Genomic DNA, 22,833 nt, shown 5'->3' with positions numbered 1-22,833 from the left:
AGTTTATGTCATTTTCTAAATCCGTTGCTATCATTTCAACAATCTTCACAGCATCTTCACTGAGAGTAGATTCCATCTCAAGAAACCACTTCTGTTGCTCATAAGAAGCAACTCCTTATCCGTTTATATCTTTTCATTAGATTACAGCAATTCAGTCACTTCTTCAGGCTCCACTTCTCGCTTTCTTGCTGTTTCCAATACATCCACAGTGACCTCCTCCACTGGAGGCTTGGATGTCTCAAAGTCATCCATGAAGGGTTGGAATCGCCTTCTTCCAGACATCTGGTTATATTGATGTTTTGACTTCTTACCATTAATCATGAATGTCCTTAATGGCATGTCAAATGGTGAATCCTTTCCAGAGGTTTTCAGTTTACTTTGCCTAGCCAGATCTATCAGAGGAATCACTGTCTGTGGCCGCTATAGTCTTACAAAATATGTTTCTTAAGAAGTAAGACTTGAAGGTTGAAACTGCTCCTTAATCCGTGGCACAGGCTATAGATAGATGTCGTGTTAGCAGGCAGGAAAACAGTATGAATCTCTTTGTCTCCATCAGAGCTTTCGGGTGACCAGGTGCATTGTCAATGAGCAGTCATATTTTGAAAGGAATCTTTTTGTTCTGAGCAGTAGGCCTCAACAGTGGGCTTAAAGTATTTGATAAGCCATGTTGTCATCATGTACTGTCACCTCGGCTTTGCTGTTCCATTTAGAGAGCACAGGCAGAGTAGATTAAGCTAATTCTCGAGGACTTTCGTAATAGTGAAGGAGCATTGACTTATCTTCAATCACCATTTGCATTAGCCCCTAACAAGAGGTTCACCCTCCCCTTTGAGCTTTGCATCCAGGCCTTGACTTCTCCTCTCTGCCTACGGGAAGCCCTGGATGACATCCTCTTCCAATAAAAGGCTGTTTCACCTACACTCGAAGTCTGCTGTGTACTGCCACCACCTTCATCTTCATTCATTATCTTAACTGGATGTTCCGGATAACTTGCCGCAGGTTCCACATCAGCACTTACTGCTTCACCTTGCACTCTGATGTTATGGAGACTTCTTTCCTTCAGCTACACGAACCAAACTCTGCTAGCTTCAAACTTCTCTTCTGCAACTTCCTAACCTCCCTCAGCCTTCACAGAACTGAAGAGAGTTGGGGCCTTGTTTGAATTAGGCTTTGGCTTAAAAGATGTTGTGGCTGGTGTGATAGTCTATCCAGACCATTACATCTTTCTCCGTGTCAGCAGTAAAATTGTTTACCTTTTTGATCGTTTGTATGTTCACTGGAGTAGCATTTTTAATCTCCTTCAAGAACTTGTCGTTTGTAATTCACAAGCTTGGTTCGCTGTTTGGTGGAAGAGGTCTAGTTTTTAGCTTAACTTGGCTTTCAGCATACTTTCCTCACTAAGCTTTCATCATTTCTGGCTTTTGGTTAAAAGTGACAGGTGTGTGACTCTTCCTTCCACTTGTACACTTAGAGGCTATTGTAGGATTTTTAATTAGTCTAATTCCAGGTTCTGCCTATTGTGTGTATTGCTGTGTCTCAGGGACTAGGGAGGCCCAAGGCGAGGGAGAGAGATGGTGGATGGTCAGTTTGTGGAGCAGTCAAACTTAACATTTATCCGTTAAGTGTGCTGTCTTATCTGGGCACAGTTTTGTGGTGCCCCCAAACATTGGCAGTAGTAACATCAAAGATCAGTGATCACAGATCACTGTAATAAAAATGATAGTAGTGAAAATGTTTGAAATATTGCACGAATTACCAAAATGTGACACAGACACGAAATGAACAAATGCTGTTGGAAAAATGATGCTGATAGACCTGTTTCACGTAGGGTTGCCACAAACCTTCAATTTAAAAAAAAAATGCAGTTTATGCAAAGTGCAATAAAATGAGGTCTGTCTGTACCTACTTTGTAGGATGGTTTAAGGATGGAGAAAGAATCTTTACAAAGTGCAAGGAATGCTGTCTCTAGCTATGTTCATGATTTATTCATATTATTTCAAGTATGAACTGCCTTGAAGTTTACTTTTTTTTTTAAAGTTTTTTAATATGACTTAATAATGTAAACCAAAGTCCAGAATAAATATTTGTGTTGTATAAGACAAACTTCTTGTAGATACTTTGAAGTACTACAAAAGGAATAGTTACATTTAACCAACTCATAGTCTTATTACAGCTTTTGACGGTGTGTTCAATTCAGATTTAGTTTTCTAGCCTTATTTACTACATTTTTTTCCTCCAAGATCCTAGCGACTAGTGTTTTTACATAAATGTTAGGCTGTCTTCTGGAGGGCGTGGGGATACACACTTCCCATGTTCTCCATTCTCTTGCATTCCCCACTGCACCTCTCCAAAACAAGTGAGTCATCAGGCACATACCTTGTATTCTTATGTTGGTTTTGCAAGTACTCATTCAGATTTTTAATGCGATTTCCTGTCATTTTGCCTTATATGTGTCTGTTCTAATTTTCAATTGTATGTCTTTGTGAACTTCCTTGCTTTCTAGTATAACAAGATGTTCCCAGTAAATCTTTTACCTTTCCAGCCCCAGACTTGGAATTAGCTTTTTCTCTAATGGTCCCTGGTTCCCTTTAGTGGGAAATGATTCAGGGACCATGATCTGGACACGAGATACACAGAGTCAGCTTTCTGGGTCTCTGTGGGCTTCGCACCCATCCAACCAACCAACCAAAACCTTTTCGCAGTTTGTTGACTCCGGATGCCAAATGGGCCCATATGGAGAGCTGATTGTGCCCCCTGTACTGTGCCCTTTTATGTGAAGGACTTGAGCATACACAGAGTGTGAGGTTGGCTGGGGCTCCTGGAACTCATCCCCCAGGGCTTCCAAGGGCTGACTGGGTTTGTGGAGATTTCTAGACCTTTTTCTGTGGTCAAGGTAGGAATTTATCTTAGTCTCTTGTGTCTTCAACTGTGTCTTCTTTCTCCCGCACTAAAAATCTCCGTACAGTTGTCCCTCGCTATCTGTGACCCGTTGGTTCTGGGATCCTGTCTGCATACTCAGATTCGAGGATGTTAAAGCCCTGTGGTCAGCCTCTGATAACACCGACTAGCTACCCATTCTCATTTTATTTTATGCTCTTGTTACGTGTTAAAGTGTTAGTTGCTCAGTCATGTCCAACTCTTTGCAACCCAAGAATGTAGCCCACAAAGCTCTTCTGTCTATGGAATTCTCCAGGCAAGAATACTAGAGCGGGTAGCCATTCCCTTCCCCAGGGGATCTTCCCCACCCAAGGATCAAACTCAGGTCCCGTGCGTTGCAGATTCTTTACTGTCTGAGCCACCAGGGATGTTTAAAAATTAATTTTGTTTTGAACTTGTGTAAAGTATCTGCTGCGTCAGGTCTATCTGCGGAAATCTAGCTTCTGTTTGTGTCCTCTTCCCCCTAAGAGGGTGCCATTGACGTCCATTAAGAAAAAAGTTATGGTTTATCCTTATATTTCAAATATATATGCACAAATACAAATATACTTGTTCCCCTACTCTCTTTCTTAGATTGAACAGTAGGACACTAAGACATCTTCTTCCTCCTGCTTTTTTTTTTTTTTTGATGTAACAGTATATCCTGGAGATGACCCCATGGGTGTATACAGAGATCCCGTGTTCTTTTCTATAGCCCTTTGCTTTCTGTTGTTGTCTGCATCGCTACCCTTGTTCATATTCTTTTTGTGTGTTTGTCAGTGTCTCTTTAGATTCCCGGCAGTGGGTTATGAGATCAAAAGGCAAATGGGTATGTGATTTTGCCAGGTATTGTCAAATTCCCTTCCTGGGATTGTGCGACTCTGCACTCCCATAGCAGTTTATGAGAGTACTGGTTTCCTCACAAGCTTGCCAACTGAGTATGTTGTCAGGCTTTTGGATTTTTGCCAATCTGATAGGTGCACAGTATCTCCATGTAGTTTGCTGGCTGAATTCTGATGACTAGATTGGGCGTATTTGAAACAGTCTTTCCTCCCCTTCTAGTTGCCGCCCCGCCCCGCCCCGCCCCCGCCCCGCCCCGACCCCGCCCCCTTCCCCGCCCCCGCTTAAGGGAGTAGTGTGGGTATTTGAAATATATGGCTGTCCTCTTGTTGATTTTTATTTAAAACACAGATTACTGCAGGTTTTCACCTTATAATTTTTATTCTAAGGTAGAACCAATATGTGGGTTGAGTCTCACCATCTGCTTTTTCTTAGTTCTTCGAATTTAGATAAATTTAGGAATTTAGAAGTTGTTTTAAAAACTATGATCTGCTCTCTCTTCTGTACCTTCCATGTTCTCTCTACCTTGCTGCTGCTGCTGCTAAATCGCTTCAGTCGTGTCTGACTCTGTGTGACCCCATAGATGGCAGCCCACCAGGCTCCCCCATCCCTGGGATTCTCCAGGCAAGAACATTGGAGCGGGTTGCCATTTCCTCTCCAGTGCATGAAAGTGAAAAGTGAAAGGGAAGTCACTCAGTCGTGCCCAACTCCTAGCGACCCCATGGACTGCAGCCTACCAGGCTCCTCCATCCATGGGATTTTCCAGGCAAGAGTACTGGAGTGGGTTGCCATTGCCTTCTCCCTACCTTGCTAGTGGAACTTAATCTTATTTTCAGAATTACAGAACCCATGGTATTACACAAGCGCAGTAGAGCAGAAATTCATTCTTATGGTTCTTATATGTCTCTCCTCTCTCAAGCAATGCACTGGTATTGGGTGTGCAGGGTAGCTGACTTCAAGGTTGTCCTGGAAGGATGATGGAAGGTTTGCCAGTTTGAGAAGGGGAGGAAGATCATTTCAGGTTCAAGAAAGGGCCTGGGGAAGGATGAAAAGTGTGAGTGGCTGTAAGAAGGGTAGGTGGTGGGGGCGGGCTGGAGTTTGAAGGGTGGGTTGAGTGGTTTAGTGTCGTTGTAGATGCCCAGATAAAATGTTGTCCTGGAAGTACTACAAGTAATGAGAGTATTTGTTTGCTTTTAAGAGGACAGAAATATCAGAGGCACAAATAACCAAAAACATATGATACGATAGTCTCACTGGTAATTAAAGAAGGGCAGAGTTGAAGATGAGTTTTTGGGGTTTTTTTTGTAATTTGAATAGGCAAAATGAAAAAGGTTGATAAAAGCCAGTACTGATGGTAAAGACAGGTTCTTTACTGTCTGTTGGACAGACCTCTCTGAAGATATCTGTGTCCCATGTGAATGCTCACTGAAGGGCGACCTCAGCAGAGGAGGATTTTAGTAGTCACGTGGATAGGAGGACCTGTTCTGTAGATGCACGTCAGCTTCTTTCCCCAGCCACCCCTTTCTCTCATCCCTAAGGAGCTTATGAACAAGGCGTGGTGGCAGGGATGGAGGTTATACATGACCTTCCATTCACCAAGGCCAACCTGGCTACAGCCACTGATAAGTGCTGTCACTGCTCTGCCCTGTTGGAGAGGTCTGGCCACATGCCCTTCTTCACACGTCCTTGTCAGCATTTTCCAGTCGTGTTCTTTCCCGTTCTCTGATCATCCAGCCAGATCATTGCTCACAACCTATGAATGTGGTAGCATGGAAGGTAACATCTGGTTATGTCTCCTTCCTAGCTGAGTGAACCACCAAGTGCATTGAATGATTAAAATTATTCTAGTTCTTCGGGTGGATTTCCCTTCACCAGCGTTGTCCCTGGATATCCCTGAAAGGGGCTTATATTGTTGCAGGTGTGCACTTTGAGGTAACACCTGCCTTTGGTGCAGGACCATCTGTCATCATCGTCATCATTTAATCACTAAGTCGTGTCTGACTCTTTGCAACCCTGTGGGCTGCAGCATGCGAGGCTTCCCTTTCTTTCCTGAAGTTTGCCCAGACTCATGTCCATTGAGTCTATGACGTCATCCGATCATCTCATCCTCTGTCACCTCCTTCTCCTCCTGCCATCAATCTTTCCCAGCATCAGGGTCTTTTCCAGTGAATCACTGTTCAAATCACGTGACCAATGTATTGGAGCTTCAGCCATCTGTAGACCAGGCTCGAGTCTTCTATCACTTGATCATGAGGAATTCCCCCAAGAGGCCAGAGGTTAGACTAGGAGACAGAATGTAGTATAGCTGGAGTGGGAACCATGGGCCATTTGGGCCACTTCTTCAAGTAACCTGCTTGGACCATCACAGCCTTCTTGGGCCCCATCACATCGGTACCACTTTGATTTGATGATGAAGTGTTGCTGTGTGTGCCCAGCATTATAGCCTGGTGAGTCTCAGGTAACACCCAGTTCATGAGGAACAGCTCAGGGTGCTTGGTAACTTGGTCCATGACTAAGTGTGCAAGCTCTGTTCAGGCTCAGTAGCAGGTAAAGAGCTGTTTCTCAAAGGAAGAGTTGGTATCCGCAGAGGGTGGCAGGACTTTGCTCTAGACTCCTAAAGGCCTGGGCTGTGATGAGCCTACAAGGTCCTGCCAAAGGCTCCAAACATTGTCCCCATGTGCTCCTGCCCTTCTGGCACCGTCGGATATGCTGGACCGTCATGGAACTGGTGAAGCATGTTGAACAGCAGCAGGACCAATTGCAGAGCCTCCCCTTGTTCTGGAGTCCACTCAAAACTAGCAGCTTTTTAGTTCATTGGTAAAGGCACTGGCATATATTGTGTCCAAAATCCAAAGAGGCCCATGACATTATGGAGGGCAACTTGCTTTATTCAACCCACCAGTTTAAATATTAATCTCATCCCAAAACACTTTCATAGAAACACCTAGAGTAATGTTTAACTGACTATCTGGGCACCATCACATTTTCTTCTAAAAGTGAAATCAGACACTTTGTCCGTATATAAACATTGTGATGTTGTTCTCCCTTTTGTTGTTATTCAGATGGAAGTAACATGAGAAGATGAGCTCTTATATTTGAAGATCTGAGATTTATTTTAAACTATGATTTAGTCCTTCCTGCAGTTGGAAAGTTTGCCCTTCAAATACATTCTATGGAAAGTTTGTACTTCCATTTTTGAAAAGTGATCATAGTGCAGGGAATAAAAGTTTATAGAGATGGTCTATTTTCCTTGTTTATTGTTAGTGAACAATTAGATCTCATTGTCAGTAAAAATTGATGGCTGCAGCTTCCAAACTATCGAGCTTGTGCTAATAAATGCAACAGTTGTCCATAATGTGGTGGTAAATGACCTTTAAATGTAGATGTTTACAGAGACTGTCCTTGGGGAACAATTTAACTTCCAAATGACACCCATGAGTACTTGTTATCATTTAAATATGCTTCCTTTTGTCAATAGCAGAATAACAAATACTGGTTAGATTTCTAATGTTGATTCAGATACCAGGAAACCTGCTGAATAAATTAGTGTACATTTGATTTATATTGACCAAAATTTTTTACAGTGCTGTGTTACAGGTCAAGGTGACATGCGTTTGAATGCATTTAGAGCAGAGGCCATGCTTGACTGACATGAATGCTTACACTGTTTTTAATTAACTTTTAAATATTATCCTAAAATTCCTTCTCAACTACCAGTTATTAGGTAGAGGATTGAAATTAACTTAGGACACTGGTGGACACCTTATTTTAAAAATCAATAGTCTTGATCTCTCCCATAAAAATTATTAGAGTAAATTATTGTTACATTTTATAATTTCTAGGGAAGTTAGATCTGTTTTTCTCACCATAGACTCCGAATTTATTGTCTGCAGGTTTTCCATTGACGGTTTTGCAGAAATAATCTGAGATAGCATGGAATACATTTGGCAAGGTAAAGAATGAAGTCATATGTAGTACAGGAAGTATTTTATCAAGCAAATATATTTTTTCAGTTCCTTGAACTGTTTTTTTTTTTTTTTAACTGATGTTGTGTGTGCCTAGAAGGGGGATGGTTTTCACAGTAAAGATGTGGATTAATTTTGTCAGCATTCATTAGTAGTCCAAAGTAGTATATGTTTTCAGGAAACTTTAATCAACACATGACTTGCTCTTTGAGAGAATATCTTCATAATAAATACTGCTTCTTTTGCATATAAATATTGCTGGAAAGAGAGCATGTTGTTTTCAGTGTAGTTTTTTTCACTTATGTCCTTTGTAAGAAGGTTTACATAATTCAGAAGTTTAGAACTGAAATGTGCAAAGGTTTTTATTCTTCTAAACTGTATTTGTTATCAATCAAAGAGTGTGCTTTGGGAATTTTGGGATAACCTTCTGAGCTTTGCTTCTCAAGGAAAGGGAGCCCAAAGCTCCTCTATTTTAAGACTTTTCATGTGAACATTTACAGCTGTAAGCAGGACTACCCTCTACAGCAGAGGTCCCCAACCTCTGGGATTTAATGCCTGCTGATCTGACCTTGGAGCTGGTGTAATAATAATAGGTATAAAGTGCACAATAAATGTAATACACTTGAATCATCCTGAAACCGTTCCTCCTGCCCTCGCCTACCACCATTCGTAGAAAAATTGGCTTCCAGGAAACTGATCTCTGGTGCCAGAAAGGTTGGGACCCTGGTCTAGAGCAAAGAGGATAACAGCTCTGCCCCCCACCAGTGAATGGCAGAGTCCTGGGATGTCGGGTTAGTTTCAGCCACACTGTAGCTTTCAGCCCAGGTTTCAGTGCCCAGAACAGCCTCAACCTCATATAGTCAACAAGGTCAGAAGAAGTGACAGTGTTGAAAATGTGAATAAGTGAGAAAAGGAAGTGGAGATAATAAAATTGAAAGTGGTGAGAGAATGACCCATGTTCCCTGTGTGTATGAGATGAATCATCCAATAGCAGGAATGATTCGGAAGGACTGAGGGGAGAGTCAGGCAGCATTACTCTTAAGTGGACAGACGCTTGTGACTGACAGATGGGAAGACTAGGGTGTCAGCAACAACCTTGAGACAAGGCAGGGAGCTGGAGAAAAAGGCCAATGGCTGATGTGACAGTGCTGCTGGTGGATGGTCCACTGGGATGCTCTCCAAATGAGGGACTGAACTTCCGGTGCGAATAATTAGCTGCTAGAGCTGCGGTGCTCCCCTCTTGCTGCACATTGGAATCACCTGGAGATCTTTATAAGCTAGAGATGCCCAGGTCCCGCCCTCAGAGTTAGATGGGTCTGGAGCATGGGTTGAACACTGGAATTTGTTAAAGTCCCCTGGGTGATTCTGAGCTGCACTAAATGTGTCCCCACAATGCTTGTAGAGATCGCTAAGGCAGGTCACTTGCCCCCGCACATCTTAATAGCAGAAGTCATTGGTTCTTAAGAGAAATTTCATGCTCCACTCCCAGAGATTCTCATGTGTAGCTGAGGCCCAGGCTTTGGTAGGTTGAGCCCTTCAGGTGATTTTAATTTGTAGGTAAGCCCGCAAACTACGGAGTAGCTGGTTTTGAAAAGGATGCCCTGTACAGTGTATATTTAGCATGAAGGAGAAACGTCAGGTTTGTCTTAAAGCATTAAAGGCTGACTTGTATTCCGATTCAGCCAAAGTGCACCTATGACTGAGTGCTTAGAACCCTCTTAAGTCTTTGGACTCATGAACAAATGAACTTAAGAAAAGTGTTCGTGACGTCAGCAAGTTTGAGGAACTTCTAAGGCAAGTCACTAGCAAGCTTTGGTGTGAGACAGGTTCCACGTTCTGACTTGTAACTTCCCAGCCAGGGAACTCGTCGTCACCCTCCCCTGGCTCCCTAAATCGCTGGCCTCAGTTTCCTCTCAAGGACCCCATGTGACTCGCTGTGTGGGGCAGCTATTATTTCTAATCCTTCTAATTAAATTTTTGCCAGTAGAGTTTAATATGTCATCATGTACTTTACCTTGCTTTCATCTATTAGGAAATTTTTTCACCTTTGAGTAGTTTCATATTTTATTCACTGCTTTAAATGAATGATTGTTTTTTATTTATCTTTGATTTTTATTGTATTTATTTATTTACTGATTTACAATGTTGTGTTAGTATCAGATATACAGTGCAGTGATTCAGTTCTATATATTTATTCTTTTTCAGATTATTTTCCCTTATAGGTTGTTACAAGATTTGAGTATAGTTCCCTGTGCTATACAGTAGGTCCTTGTTGGTTGTTTATTTTATATATAGTAACATGTATATTTTAGTCCCAAACTCCTCATTTATCCTTCTCCCCTTTCCCTCTTGGGAACCATGTTTGTTTTCTATATCTGTGAGTCCATTTCTATCTTGTAAATAAGTTCATTTGTATCTTTTTAAGTAAATTAATTTTCAAAAGCATTATCAATGGACCCTTGCAATGCTTTCAGATTAGAGAATGACATCTGAAGTGTGCTTAAATGAAGAATGTTGATTATGTGGCCAAACAGCCAATTTTTACAACTGCTATCTATTGATTGATCACTGAGTGCCCAATGAAATTCCAGCCCCTCTGTTTCACCGTAGTCTCTTAACAGTGTTTGCAGGTAAAACTGAATTGCTTTCCTTCTTTCTCCTGATATAAGAAGGTCTTTTTGTAAGAAGTCAGACAGCCAAAGCTAAATCTGTGTTTTAGCACATGGCTCTGACCTTGCAGAGGGGCTGGGCCAGTCCCTACCCAGACCCATTCTTGTACTTTGCTCTGAGCAGAAGTAGAACTTTTGACTTCTGACTCATCAGCTTTAGCCAGGTTCAGATGACACCAGTTTGAGTAAATGTCATTATAACCTGGAGTTTTGTATTAGAAGCTGTTTCTGCAGTCAGGGTTTGCTCTTCTAGTGAGTTCTGGGTCTAGAAAAGTTCTGTGGAGTTCATCTTTCTGTGATCTAGAAGATTCTAAATGCCTGGCTGCGGAGGCTGACCATCTGCTCCACTGGAAGCTTAGGTCAGAGTTCATGTGATTAGGGTGAGCTCGTCTGTGTACAGGGTGCTGTGTAGGGCCTCAAGGGGGCTGGCAGGGAGAGCCCAGCATGAGTAGCAGGCACAGGCCAGAGCTGTGAGAGGGGGCGATGGGTGAGGGCTAGGGAAGCAGGCATGGAGAGGTGGAGTGTGAGGCTGTTTCATCAGCCCTAGTATTTACGTACACTCATTTATTCAGCCAGTGGTTTTTTTTTTCTTTCTTTTGGCTGTGAGGCTTGTGGAATCTTAGTTCCCTGACCAGGAATTGAGTCCAGGTCCTAGGCAGTAATAGCATGGACCACCAAGGAGCTACCTGACCTGTGGTTCTTGAAGGCCCACAGTACACCCTGTGTTGCACGGGGTACCAGGGATGCCATCACTTTCAGCAATTTCTTTCCAAAACCCTCAAGAAATTCCAGAACTCTCTTTCAGAAGATTCTTCCTGTTTGTGAACAGCATGTAATCAACTAATCTTTTGTCACTTCATGGAGAGCTAAATGTATAACTACATTTATGAGAATAAGCTTAAGCGTGAGCAAACTGTTAACCTCAATTTTCTCATCTTTAAAATAGGTGAACAATAATACCTAACCATAAAGTCATTGCCAGTATTAAATGGCATGAGCCATGTGAACTGTCTGGCAAGATGTCTGCCTCAGATTACATTTAGTGCAAAAAGAATCGCCACTGTAATCAGGCCTCTCTCTGCCTTCACACCTTAGCTCAGTCCTTCTCTGAAAGCCAGCTGCTACACAGTGTAGAAGCCTGTGTGAAAAACAGCCAGGACCAGGGTCTTCCAGGTTTCCTTGCTGTCTAAATGCTCCCTGGGGAAACCAGGGAGCATTTAATGGATGTGATTGTCCAAGTAGAAAGGAAAATTGATGTGTGTCCTTGGGTGCTGACCCATATCAGCGTGTTTTGCTTGTTTTAATACTGGCCCATGCAGCATGGGACATCCCAGGTGGTGCTAGTGGTAAAGAACCCACCTGTCAATGCAGGAGACAAGAGAGATGCAGGTTCAATCCGTGGGTGGGGAGGATCTCCTGGAGGAGGGCATGGAAACACACTCCAGTATTCTTGCCTGGAGAATCCCATGGACAGAGGGGCCTGGTGGGCTACAGGCAGGGTCACAAAGAGTCAGACACGACTGATGTGACTTTGCCCCACGCACCATACAGAATGAGAGCCAGCTTTTGTGAATCGGGCAGATACTTATGTTTATTTTGTAACCTTGACCTCCTTGAGAGGACTTTCATGAGAAGGGAAGTAGCAATACCGCTGAAGAGTGGACCTCGGATGCCTTCCAGCCCCTCGCTAACCACATGTTTAATGGTCTCCAGTTGTTTAAATCCTCCGAGCTTTGGCTCCCATGAATAGGGATAATAGAAACTGCTTCATATCCATTTGGGATTATTTCAATCAAATGAGAAAATAGGTGTAAATCCCTTACCATGTGACTGGTTCTGTACTAGTTAGTTTTTGGCATTTGTTTCTAAAAATTTAAATCTACGTGTTGGATTTCTATGGCACGTTCCCTGAGTTAAGCTTTTGTGGGATTTCTGATTTGAATACATTTGATACTGTAACCCTCTCTCCTGATCCTTCTCTTTACCACCAAAGCAAAACAAAAACAACAAAAATAATGCCTTTCAAGTAAATATTTGATAGAAATTCCAGTGTAGCAAAGGGATTTGGGATTCATGAAGGTGAATTAAAGTTTTACCTATATTTGTTTGATTCATGAAGGTGAATTAAAGTTTTACCTATATTTGTTTTATTCATGAGCTGTTTAGGACTTTCTCATGTCCAGTAGACGCACTCCATCAAAACCAATTAATGATAAAGTTTTACCAAATGCAACATTTGGTGCCATGAATAAAGTTTTTTAGAACTTGAGAGCTCAACTATCATGACTTCATTCTGATGGGGGAAAAGTAGATGAGTCTTACGGATTGGCTGTGCAGATATGCGGTTCTAAAAAAATCTCCTTTTAATATTTTTCCATCGTTTGCTTGAGGCTTATGGAACAATTGGCTGGTTCCAAATTGGGAAAGGAGTACATCAAGGCTGTATATTGTCACCCTGCTTATTTAACATATATGCTGAGTACATCATGTGAAATTCCAGACTGGATGAAGCACAAGCTGGAATCAAGATTGCAGGGAGAAATATCAGTAACCTGAGATATGCAAATGAGTCAGTTCAGTTCAGTCGCTCAGTTGTGTCTGACTCTTTGCGACCCCATGGACTGCAGCATGCTAGGCCTCCCTGTCCATCACCAACGCCCAGAGCCTACTCAAACCCATGTCCATCACGTTGGTGATGCCATCCGACCATCTCGTCCTCTGTTGTCCCCTTCTCCTCCTGCCCTCAATCTTTCCTAGCATCAGGGTCTTTTCCAATGAGTCAGTTCTTCGCATCAAGTGGCCACAGTATTGGAGTTTCAGCATCAGCATCAGTCCTTCCAGTGAACACCCAGGACTGATCTCCTTTAGCATGGATTGGTTGGATCTCCTTCAGTCCAAGGGACTCTCAAGAGTCTTCTCCAACACCACAGTTCAAAAGCATCATCAATTGTATGGACCTAATAGAAGTAGAAGATATTAAGAAGAGATGGCAAGAACACACAGAAGAACTATACAAAATAGATCTTCATGACCCAGAAAACCACGATGATGTGATCACTCATCTAGATCCAGACATCCTGGAATGCAAAGTCAAGTGGCCCTTAGGAAGCATCACTGTGAGCAAAGCTAGTGGAGGTGATGGAATTCCAGTTGAGCTATTTCAAATCCTAAAAGATGATACTGTGAAAGTGCTGCACTCAATATACCAGCAAATTTGGAAAACTCAGCAGTGGCCACAGGACTGGCTCAGCTTTCTTTATAGTCCAACTGTCACATCCATACAAAACTACTGGAAAAACCATAGCTCTGTACCACTATATATGATTATACAGTGGAAGTGACAAACAGATTCAAGGGATTAGACCTGATAGAGTGCCTGAAGAACTATGGATGGAGGTTTGTGACATTGTAGAGGAGGCCGTGATCAAGACCATCCCCAAGAAAAAGAAATGCAAAAAAGCAAAATGGTTGTCTGACAAGGCCTAACAAATAGCTGAGAAAAGAAGGGAAGTGAAAGGCAAAGGAGGAAAGGAAAGATATACCCATTTGAATCCAGAGTTCCAGAGAATATCAAGGAGAGATACAAAAGCCTTCCTAGTGATCAGTGCAAAGAAATAGAGGAAAAAATAGAATGGGAAAGACTAGAGATCTCTTCAAGAAAATTAGAGATACCAAGGGAACATTTCTTGCAAAGATGAGCACAATAAAGGACAGGAATGGTATGGACCTAATAGAAGCAGAAGATATTAAGAAGAGGTGGCAAGAACACACAGAAGAACTATACAAAAAAGATCTTCATGACCCAGAAAACCACGATGGTGTGATCACTCATCTAGATCCAGACATCCTGGAATGCAAAGTCAAGTGGCCCTTAGGAAGCGTCACTGTGAGCAAAGCTAGTGGAGGTGATGGAATTCCAGTGAAGCTATTTCAAATCCTAAAAGATGATACTGTGAAAGTGCTGCACTCAATATACCAGCAAATTTGGAAACCTCAGCAGTGGCCACAGGACTGGAAAAGGTCAGTTTTCATTCCAATCCCAAAGAAAGGCAATGCCAAAGAATGTTCAAATTACCACACAATTGCACTCATCTCACATGGTGGCAAAGTAATGCTCAAAATTCTCCAAGCCAGGCTTCAACAGTATGTCAACTATGAACTTCCAGATGTTCAAGCTGGATTTAGAAAAGTCAGAGGAACCAGAGATCAAATTGCCAACATCCACTGGATCATCAAAAAAGCAAGAGAGTTCCAGAAAAACATCTATTTCTGCTTTATTGACTATGCCAAAGCCTTTGACTGTGTGGATCACAACAAACTGTGGAAAATTCTGAAAGAGATGCGAATACCAGACCACCCGACCTGCCTCCTGAGAAATCTGTATGCAAGTCAAGAGGCAACAGTTAGAACTGGACATGGAACAACAGACTGGTTCCAAATCAGGAAAGGAGTATGTCAAGGCTTGTATTGTCACTGTGCTTATTTAACTTCAGAGAAGGAAACGGTACCCCACTCCAGTACTCTTGCCTGGAAAATCCCATGGACGGGGGAGCCTGGTGGGCTGCCGTCTATGGGTTCTCACAGAGTCGGACATGACTGAGTGCCTGCACTTTCACTTTTCACTTTCATGCAGTGGAGAAGGAAATGGCAACCCACTCCAGTGTTCTGCCTGGAGAATCCCAGGGACAGGGGAGCCTGGTGGGCTGCCGTCTATGGGGTCACACAGAGTCAGACACGACTGAAGCGACTTAGCAGCAGCAGCAGCAGCAGCTTATTTAACTTACATGCAGAGTACATCATGTGAAATGCTGGGTTGGATGAAGCACAAGCTGGAATCAAGATTGCTGGGAGAAATATCAATAACCTCAGATATGCAGATGACACCACCCTTATGGCAGAAAGCAAAGAAGAACTAAAGAGCCTCTTGATGAAAGGGAAAGAGGAGAGTGAAAAAGTTGGGTTAAAACTCAACATTCAGAAGATTAAGATCACGGCATCCGGTCCCATCACTGCATGGCAAATAGATGGGGAAACACTGGAAACAGTGAGTGACTTTATTTTCTTGGGCTCCAAAATCATTGCAGATGATGACTGCTTGCTACATGGAAGAAAAGCTATGACAAACTTAGTATATTAAAAAGCAGAGACATTACTTTGACCACAAAGGTCTGTCTTGTCAAAGCTGTGGTTTTTTCAGTAATCATGTATGGATGTGAGAGTTGGACTATAAAGAAAGCTGAGCACTGAAGGATTGATGCTTTTGAACTGTGGTGTTGGAGAAGACTCTTGAGAGTCCCTTGGACAGCAAGGAGATCCAACCAGTCAATCCTAAAGGAAATCAGTCCTGAATACTCATTGGAGGAGGGATTGATGCTGAAGTGGAAGCTTCAATACTTTGGCCACCTGATGTGAAGAACTGACACATTGGAAGCGATCCTGATACTGGGAAAGATTGAAGGCGGGAGGATAAGGGGACGACAGAGGATGAGAGTGGTAGTATGGCATGACCAACTCAATAAACATGAGTTTGAGCACTCTCTGTGAGTTGGTGATGGACAGGGAAGCCTGGCATGCTGCAGCCCATGAGGTTGCAAAGAGTCAGACACGACTGAGTGACTGAACTGAGCTATGCATTCTAAGGGGAGTACAGGGGGGCAGAAAGTGTCTGGGCTTGAAGCCAACCCAGAGCTGGGTGCTCACCTGGATCAGCCTCTTCATGGCAGTCTCCTCATTTGTAAGGTTGGGGGAATGGTGGCACCATGAATCTTGAGGATAAATATGTAACTGAAATAATAAATGAAAAGCACATAGTATGGTGCTGGATATACAGAAAAAAGAGTCGCTGTTACTATCCTGGATCCGAAAAACAGGAGGAGAGTGATAGATTTCTTTATTGCAGCAGCTCACAAGAAGCATGTGTTCCCCCTTTTCACATATCTTCTCTACCTCTGGCCTGGGCATCTCTGCTTTCCTGCTCAATGCCACTTGCCCAGGGGTTCAAAGTCCCTTGGAGTTTACAGTGCACAGAAGGAAACTGTTTGGCCTGCCAGGTAGATTGCACATGATAATCTCCTTCTGTCTGGAGATTATAATGAAGAGTGCTGTGATTCTCACACTGTGAGAAGTGGTGTAGAGTTACTGTTGTTGGGACCAGTGTGCCAGCAGCCCCCATGAGCAGGGCTCCCCATGAACCAGCTGGACCCAAGGGCTCTGGCCTTGTTGCTGCCCGAGTGGTGATGGTGGAGGGGCATTCTATAGTGCCATGTGGGAAGTTCCTGGAATTTGGAGTCAGATTTGGAAGGTATGCACCCAGTTCACTGGGAGTTTAATTTAGGTAACCAAAGAGTTTTCCAGTATTGCTATTAAACATTGGAGAGGAACTTGAAACAGAAACTCGGTACCAGGGATATGGTTCATCAGAGAATGAATTTTGGTAATTGGAGGAAGTGTTTTGTAAGCGTTAATGTCCAATAATGTGCAGAGTTAAAATATGGGAAACATTCTCATATTGAATATGGGTATAGAACAGGGTAGTGCTAGTGATAAGAACCTGCCTGCCAATGCAGGAGACGTAAGAGACATGGGTACAACCCCTGGGTTGGGACGAGGTCCTGGAGGAGGGCAGGTTCTTGCCTAGAGAATTCCATGGACAGAGGAGCCCGGCAGGCTACAGTCCATGGGGTTGCAGAGAGCTGGACATGACTGAAGTGACTTAGCATCTATGTGTGCGTGGAACCAAAAGTTCCAGGAAAAAATTTTATTTAATAATAATAATGAAAAAATGATTTAAAATCTTGTGTGTGTTAATATTATCTGAAAGGTAGACTAAGTGCTTCTTTTGTGTGATTTGTTCAGTGTTTGCTTCCTTTGGCTCCCCCGGGTCTGTGCAGGAACACCTCCTGGCTGGACACAGAGCTGTAGAGCTATGACTTTCTTCCTGAGTTTCCTTGCCCCATTTTATTTTTTTGCCTTCTAAGCAATCCCGCTGATGTTCCTCAATTGATGTATGGACTGTTCTTAAATGAATGTGGGTAGGCCCTTGATTCTCAATGGCTTCCATATTGTCATTTTGAAAGTATATATTTTCCAGGTTTTTAGATTTGGAGTTTTAAAAAGCAGCATTTGCTTTATGTTAGAGATATTTTCTAACATTTGTTTAGCATTAGTTTTAGCATCAGTTTATATAAAAATAAAGAAACATTAGTCTTTGAAAGTCCCGTCACATAATTTGAACTAATCGGTTGTTAGTTAATATATTCATAACATTGTAACAGTTCATTTTTAGGGATAGTTCCATGAAAGATAGATGGAGGTGGTTAATGGTGACTGCTTTTTAACCTTTTGTGCTCTTAGCCTTAACATATAAAGGAATCAAAGCTTTTCTCTCTTATAAAGTAGCATAATTAATCAATATAACAGTAAATCAAGTCTTCGAATGCCTGCTGGATGCCCACTATGGCAGCTGACAACAATAAGGCGTGATTCTAACCCTCAAGGAGTTTGCAGTTTAGTTCCACACATGTGACTCAGCACTCATGAAGCTACAGTGAATGCTTTATGACAATAGGTAGGAAAGTAACAAGTTGTATTGAATGGAGGTTTTGAGAGTGGCATCAGTGAGGACTGAAGTACTAGAAAGACTTCCTGCAAGGCACTGGGCTTATGCTGCATTCTGAAGTGTAGTGAAGTGAAGTGAAGTCGCTCAGTTGTGTCCGACTCTTTGCAACCCCATAGACTGTAGCCTGTCAGGCTCCTCCATCCATGGGATTTTCCAGGTGAGAGTGCTGGCGTGGATTGCCATTTCCTTCTCCAGGGGATCTTCCTGACCCAGGACTCGAACCCGGGTCTCCCACATTGCAAGCAGACGCTTTACCATCTGAGCCAGTAGGATCTAAATAAGCATATGGAAAAGATAAGGTTTTTGTGAAGGACCCCCCCCCCACCCAAGTTAAAAACACGAAAATGAATTTATGTGATGGGAGATGGGAAGAGAGCCATGTCTGGCATGCAGGAGGTCATGGCGAGTGGAGCGTGAAGGACTCCAGGTGCCTGGGCTGAGCCCGGAATCAGAGGTCCCTGTAGAGGACTGCTGCTTTCTGTTTCTGTGGAGGGTGACCACCTCCAGTGTTGAGGTGTCAGAGTCCATTCCATTCTTGAAGGGTGGCGAGGAGAGGAGGGCGCATTCTAGTAGGTGGAATGTCTGAATTGCTTGGGGGTGGAGAGGAGAGACCGCCCGTCACCAGTGTCAAGTAAGAATGGGATTGGAAACTGTGAAACTGTGAAATCTGATAACTTTATGCAGAAATAGATATCTCCATATCACCTACCTGGTGCCGGTAAGTAATATCTCCATATCTAGAAGACAGTTTTAGGTTTTAACCATAGAGATTGCCAGGAGAAATACCAATAATCTCAGATATGCAGATGATACCACTCTAATGGCAGAAAGTAAAGAGGAACTAAAGAGCTTCTTGATGAAGGTGAAAGAGGAGAGGGAAAAAGCTGGTTTGAAACTCAACATTCAAAAAAAAAATAAGATCATGGCATCAGGTCCCATCCCTTCATGGTAAATGGAAGGGGGAAAAGTGGAAACAGTGGCAGATTTTATTTTCTTGGGCTCCAAAATCACTGTGGACAGTGACTGCAGCCATGAAACTAAAAGATGTTTGCTCCTTGGAAGAAAAGCTGTGGCCAATCTAGACAGCATATTAAAAAGCAGAGACATCACTTTGCCAACAAAGGTTCATCTAGTCAAAGCTACAGTTTTTCCAGGAGTCATGTATGGATGTGAGAGTTGGACAATAAAGAAGGCTGAGCACCAAAGAATTGATACTTTTGAACTGTGGTGTTGGAGAAGACTCTTCAGAGTCTTTGGACTGCAAGGAGATCCAACCAGTCCATCCTAAAGGAAATCAGTCCTGAATATTCTTTGGAAGGACTGATGCTGAAGCTGAAACTCCAAAACATTGGCCACCTGATGCGAAGAACTGACTCACTAGAAAAGACCCTGGTGCTGGGAAAGATTGAGGTCAGGAGGAGAAGACAGTCACAGAGGATGAGTTGGCTGGATGACATCCCCAACTCAATGAACATGAGTTTGAGCAAACTCCAGGAGATAGTTTAGGAGAGGGAAGCCTGACGTGCTGCAGTCTTCTGCTGCTGCTAGGTCACTTCAGTTGTGTCTGACTCTGTCCGACCCCATAGACGGCAGCCCACCAGGCTCCTCCGTCCATGGGATTTTCCAGGCAAGAGTACTGGAGTGGGTTGCCATTGCCTTCTCCGTGCTTCAGTCTACAGGGCTGCAAAGAGTCAGACACAAGTTAGTGACTCAACAACATTAAGTGTGTATGTGCATTTTTGTAAAGTACCTATGTTTATTGTGGACAAGGTTCATTCTTTATTTTGCAACATCTAGACTTTCTAGATGTCCTGAAGTGACAATGCGTGATAAAAAGTAAAGGTAATGAATCTACCCATTTGTAAATATCTTTGTTATGATTTTTTTAAAAAGGCAGCACTTCAGGCATGGACTTGCTAAGCAATCAGGACTCATTCAGTTGGCAGCAGAAGGGCAGAAGGTAGCATAAAGGGAGGCGTGTATGCAGATGTGTTTAATAATAACTGAGTGTGCATCTCTTGGCTGTCTTATAGGAGTGTATTGTTAAGTAACTCAGTGGAAACATACCTCCTTGCTAATACTTTAATAGTTTAGGTCGACAGTGAATCCTCCTAGAAGCATTGTACTTTGTCTACTCTGTTGCTTTAGGTCTCATTTTTAAATTGAACATTAAGGGAATGTAGTATTTTAATCATAATGCTGCCAATATCTTTGTCTAGAGGCCCTTTGCCATTTTTGTCTTTTCTGAAATTTTTGTCGCCGAGCAAGGCAGGGTTACATTTCTTTTTTTCCTTCCGGATTGAGTTGGTGTAGTGTATTCTTGGTTATCAAACAGCCCGTAGCTTTGGAACCTTGCTTAGCTGGTAAAGAATCTGACTGCAATGCAGGAGACCCCAGTTTGATTCCTGGGTTGGGAAGATCCCCTGGAGAAGAAAACGGCTACCTACTCCAGTATTCTGGCCTGGAGAATTCCATGGACTATATAGTCCATGGGTTGCAAAGAGTCAGACACAACTGAGTATCTTTCACACTTTGGGATCTTGAAATGGTAAATATTCATGATGTGTGAAAAAGCAGGATACACATGAAACCTGGAAGGACACATCAAATAGGAAACTGCTTGTGATTATGGATGACTTTTGTTTTTTGCTTCTTGTGTTTTTTGGTTTCCTATTATATACATATTAACTTTCAAGAAATAAGTGATATTTTAAAAACCTTAATAAGAGAGAAACAGGGCTGCAGATCATATTTCTGCACAGTGTAGTGACATGAAAATAAGGATATCATGTTCATTAAACTTAACCTTGATGTACAGAATGTTTCCAAAAGGGGTTGATTTCCTAATGCAGGAAATGTAAGATATGCAGGTTCAATCCCTGGATTGAGAAGATCCCCTGGAGGAGGTCATGGCAACTCATTCCAGTACTCTTAACTGGAAAATTCCATGGACAGAGGAGCCTGAAAGGCTACAGTCCAGAGAGCCACAAAGAATCGGACATGAGTGAGGTGACTTAGCATGCACGAAAGCCTCATTTCAGTTCAGTTCGGTCACTCAGTTGTGTCCGACTCTTTGCGACCCCATGGATTGCAGCAGGTCAGGCTTCCCTGTCCATCACCAATTCCCGGAGCTTGCTCAAGCTCATGTCCAGCGAATTGGTGATGCCATCCAATCATCTCATTCTCTGTTGTCCCCTTCTCCTCCCGCCTTCAATCTTGCCCAGCATCCTATCTCAGCTTTTTGGTGTGCTGTCTAGGTTGGTCATAGCTTTTCTTCCAAGGAGCAAGCTTTTTTAATATCATGGCTGCAGTCACCATCTGCAATGATTTTGGAGCCCAAGAAAATAAAGTCTGTCACTGTTTTCATTGTTTTCCCATCTGTTTGCCATGAAATGATGGGACCGGATGCCGTGATCTTAGTTTTCTGAATGTTTGAGTTTTAAGCCAACTTTTACCCTGCATCCAAGGGCAAAGCAGAAGCCCCAGCAAGATGGTGCTGCCAAGTAGCTTCAGTCATGTCCGACTCTGTGCGACCCCCTAGACGGCAGCCCACTAGGCTCCTCTGTCCCTGGGATTCTCCAGGGAAGAATACTGGAGTGGGTTGCCATTTCCTTCTCCAATGCATGAAAGTGAAAAGTGAAAAGTGAAAGTGAAGTCGCTCAGTCGTGTCTGACTCTTAGCGACCCCATAGACTGCAGCCTACCAGGCTCCTCCATCCATGGGATTTTCTAGGCAAGAGTACTGGAGTGGGGTGCCATTGCCTTCTCCAGCAAGATGGTAGGAGGGGCAAAATTGCATTTAGAATCAAACCCTACACCTGCCAGAGATGCTCAGAGGGCTCAAACAAAACTTTGTGCACACCAGGAGACCCCACAGAGACTGAGCCAGACCTCCCTTTGAGAGTTTGAGTGTCTTCTGCAGAGATACGGGTCAGCAGTGGCCTGCCCCAGGGGCAGGGGCTCTGGGTGCAACAGACCTGGGTGTGGCTTAAGCCCTTTGGAGGAGGTCGCCATTAACCCCACCACAGAGCTGCCAGAACTTACACAGGACTGGGGAAGCACTTTTGGAGGGCACAAACAAAACCTTGTGCACACCAGGACCCAAGAGAAAGGAGCAGTGACCCCACAAGAGACTGACCCAGACTTGCCTGTGAGTGTGCTGGGGTCTCCGGCGGAGGTGTGGGTTGGCGGTGGGCCTGCTGCAGGGTCGGGGCACTGAGTGGGGCAGTGCGTGCATGGGACCTTTTGAAGGAGGTCGCCATTGTCTTCACTACCTCCACCATAGTTTGGTCTCATGTCAACAACAGGGAGGGAACACAGCCCCGCCCATCAACAGAAAACTGGATTTAAGATTGACTGAGCATGGCCCTGCCCATCAGAACAAGACCCAGTTTCCCCCTCAGTCAGTCTCTCCCATCAGGAAGCTTCCATAAGCCTCTTATCCATCAGAATGCAGACAGAATGAAAACCACAATCACTGAAACCTAATCAAACTGATCACAGGGACCTGGTCTAACTCAATGAAACTATAAGCCTCATTTAGCGATTAATTAAGGCACGGCTTCCCCTGATGGCTCAAGGGTAGAAAAATCTCCCTGCGATGCAGGAGCCACAGGAGATGAGGGATTGATTCCTGGATTGGAAGATCCCCTGGAGAAAGCATGGCAACCCACTATGATATTCTTGCCTGGAGAATCCCACGGACAGAGGAGCCTGACGGGCTATAGTCCATATGGTTGCAGAGTCAGACACAGCTGAAGCAACTTAGCATGCACACATGGGACTACTGTGGTGGGCCAGGCTAGGGTAGGGGGTTGCAGAAATGA

At 43.4% G+C, this 22,833-nt stretch overlaps 1 protein-coding gene across 2 annotated transcripts in view; it reads left to right on the top strand.

Moving 5' to 3' along the window:
• The window catches only part of SNX24 (sorting nexin 24), a 171,975-nt gene that overhangs the window by 7,956 nt on the left and 141,186 nt on the right, over nucleotides 1–22,833 (top strand). The window contains exon 2 of one of the 2 annotated variants that reach the window (XM_068980553.1): nucleotides 7,650–7,708. The exons of the other annotated variant lie outside the window; for it this stretch is intronic. The gene's annotated coding sequence lies outside the window, so the exon portion shown is untranslated. The remainder of the gene's footprint in view (nucleotides 1–7,649; nucleotides 7,709–22,833) is intronic. 2 annotated transcript variants of the gene reach the window in all.

The sequence above is a fragment of the Capricornis sumatraensis genome, chromosome 9 (assembly GCF_032405125.1).
Source record: "Capricornis sumatraensis isolate serow.1 chromosome 9, serow.2, whole genome shotgun sequence".
NCBI classification, from domain to species: Eukaryota; Metazoa; Chordata; class Mammalia; order Artiodactyla; family Bovidae; genus Capricornis; species Capricornis sumatraensis.
This window is presented reverse-complemented; position numbering and strand designations above follow the sequence as displayed.